At 40.3% G+C, this 3,249-nt stretch overlaps 1 long non-coding RNA gene across 1 annotated transcript; it reads left to right on the plus strand.

Moving 5' to 3' along the window:
• The first annotated feature begins 1,431 nt into the window (after nucleotides 1-1,431).
• LOC145419637 (uncharacterized) lies at nucleotides 1,432-2,541 on the plus strand. Its single transcript, XR_013900947.1, has 2 exons — nucleotides 1,432-1,667; nucleotides 2,056-2,541. It is a non-coding gene; the product is annotated as an uncharacterized LOC145419637 (long non-coding RNA).
• The last annotated feature ends 708 nt before the right edge of the window (nucleotides 2,542-3,249 follow it).

Genomic DNA, 3,249 nt, shown 5'->3' on the forward strand with positions numbered 1-3,249 from the left:
AACTTTCCAACCTTGATTTCTAGTATTTGATTAATGGGCAGGAATTTAGTCGTTTTTGTTATTTACTGATGTTGGAGCGATATGGCACAGCAAGAAGGTTCTGGGTTCAAGTGTGGAGCCTGTATTTCCTGCTACAATCCAAAGAAATGTGTGTGAGTTTAACTGCTGATTCTACACTGGCTGCAGGTATAGCTCGCCTCTTGCCGGATGTCAGCTAAGGCTCCTGACACTCTGGATGAAAAAAAATATATAAAATCTTTGTGATCTAGTATGAATGTCACTTTTTGAGCCCTCTCAAGTCTCAGAGCTCTCTTCATTGAGTTAATGGCTGTCCAAGGCTCACTCTTGTCTTACTTTTTTCTTTTTTTCCTCCTTCTGCACCTTTTGTGACAAAATCTTTTTTTTTCTTTCACCAGGTGAGGTCTCTGCAGCTGCTCCTCTTCCACTTTACCACATTAAGTTCAAGCTGATAATAAAATTGATCTGTGCAATAAAAGGAGTATACATCCCGTTTACACTGTCATTTGTCTGCTGCTGCTGCTTTTACCTATTTACGAGAACAGCCTTAACTGTCAAAGGTTTCACTGAGCGGCATACGGCAACACAGTTACACTGTGTGGGTGGTTGGAGGTTCTAGACCCCATCTAGGAAATCATTGGGTGAGAGGGAGAGTACACCCTAGACTGGCAGCCATTCACATGACAGGGTTAGCACAGAGAGATGGACATATTCACATTCACACCTACAGCCAATTTAGAATTGCTGGTTAACCTGACGTGCTGGAGTACGAAAATAGAAATTCACACAGTCACAGGGTGAAAATGCAAACTCCACATAAACACTGCAGCTCTGTGCCGCCCAGTTAATAGATGGTGAAATGGAATGGTACTCATATACCGCTTTTCAGCTTTGTCTGTGCACTCAAAGCTACAAACCACACACACATACAAACAAAACCTACTCACAAATCTGCATATAAACCCTGCAGAAGGATGTTTCATGTACAAGTGATTCATACCTGAATATGTTTGTACTTTACAATCAAATTTAGAAGTCCCTCCGACCGTGCATGCAAAACAACCGTGAAGGTCTGGCTGTCTGAGAACATTTTTACACACATTTATAAACTGAATAGTCCTAGCTACCACCAATAATGTCATCTGTAGTAGTATTAGTGTTTTTCTTTTATTTTGGGTCATTATTTACAGTTTTCCAAAACATACCAAAAACCTGAAGGCTTTAACCTTTAAAATCAAACAAAATTAAACATATTATTAATATTAGTAGTAGTAGTAGTATCAGAGGCAGAGATTCAGCCCTTGCTACATATGTTACTTACATTCTGGTTTCTCTTTTCTGGCTGACATATCTGCCTGTTTTCATCTTAATCTTACAGGCTATTAGTCTTTTCTTATATCAACTTAAATGTACATGTAACCCATGGTTATTTTATTGCCAATTGTATTCTGTTTTTATTCTAATTTGAAGTGTTACTGTTTGTGAAATGCTGAGTTTTCCCATGTACCGTGAATGCACCATAGCGCGTGCGTGGTGACTTTCTTTCACTGCATCCGCCTGCACGGAGCTAGATGCGCAAAGCTGTGTGGATATTCAGTCCTGTAACGTGTTGCGCTACGGAATTATTGTTTTCTTTGAAGAATATCCTGGTGAGTCTCACAGTTGCAGTTTCAGTTGTGATTCATAGTCCAGTTTCTGAGCATAAAACCAGTCAGGATACAATGCTTGTCGGAAATGTGATATTTGTCTTAGAACCTGCTAACGATTGCTTAGCTGTGTTAGCCTGTGGAGAGTATGCTAGCGTACCCACATGTGCTCCCTGGGCTAATGCGCTTACATGTGAAGTTTTAGCTAACACACCACGGAGACACTTTTCATGCTTCATGATTTGCAGTGAAATGTATTTTTGTTGTTGATAAATTGTTATTGGCCAATAAGAACTGTATAGATGTGTGATGTGTGAGGAACAAAAGGGATAACACTAGAGAAACACGTTTTATTTTACAAGTGAGTGATTGCACTGCACGTTGTGTGCAGGCTGGTTTTTTGTTTACGTGGTAGAAATCTGCTGCAAGGCCCAAGCGGTGCCATCTAAGGACTGGATGCCACTGGAGGTGCCTAGAAAGGACGTTCTCAATCTGAAGGCCACCTGTTTCCTTGGAGGGTGGTAGGATACAACGATTTGCAATTTTTTTTGGATTAACGTTTTTTTTCTGAGATCTCAGGACACTTTATGTTGTTACTTTTTTTTGGGGGTCAGATCTGATTCCACTTAACACAAAAAACTGATGCATCAAAAAGCAAAAACTGTGACTAAAGACAATTAACACTTACTAAGAACACTGAATACTAAGTGCACTGAACTGAAAAGGACAGCCTACCTAATATATTTATGGACACTTTAAGTGATATATTGTACATTGTTGAGATTTACATGTTTGAAATGGTCTAAATGTTTTGTTCATGTCTATGTTTTGGAGCATTTAAATGTTGAATACACTCAAATCACTTTTCTCCCTTTAAGTTGTTGTCAGTGTCTCATTCTGAGTGGAGGGATATTCCTTCTTTAAGTTGAGTTACCACTGCCAGTCTCCTTACGATCCTAACTGAACCCAACAAGAGTAGATTCTCAAATATTGTTTTTTTCCTTGACTTTGTATGACAGATTACTGTGGATTTGACTGATTTTGGACTACTCAGTTAAAAAGGGTGACAACTAGTGGCGAGCCAGCCAGGAGATTGGCATAGTGGTTTTACCTCCAACTCATATGACACACTGAGTGATACGTTTATTTTCGAAAATGGCACTTGACCTTTGTGAACACTTTAGAGTTGATAGCCAGAAAACCCTGCTTATTACAGGTATTGAAAGACATCGTAGTGAACATGATATAACTAATGTTTTTGAAGTCAATGGTAAGATCTCTAACATTGTCAGGGTCCCTGATGAGCCACATCAGCCCGAAGGCAGAACACTTATAGTGTATGAGTCTGAACAGGCTATCTTAAAGATAGACCCTTCCACCTTAGGGGAAGTTGTCAGCCCTTTAGACCCTACAGTGAAATGGGTTTCCAAAACCGTCAGAGATATCACCCAAGAAGAAATGGGCAAGGAAGTGGCCCGTAGATACCTGAAGGAACTTGAGTTTATGGGGGGCAGTGGGAGGGCAGGCTTCCTCAGTATTTTCCAAGGCGAATTGCAGGCCAGCCCTACCCCCCAGACTGAGACAC

The sequence above is a fragment of the Astatotilapia calliptera genome, chromosome 13, assembly GCF_964374335.1.
Source record: "Astatotilapia calliptera chromosome 13, fAstCal68.1, whole genome shotgun sequence".
Lineage (NCBI taxonomy): Eukaryota > Metazoa > Chordata > Actinopteri > Cichliformes > Cichlidae > Astatotilapia > Astatotilapia calliptera.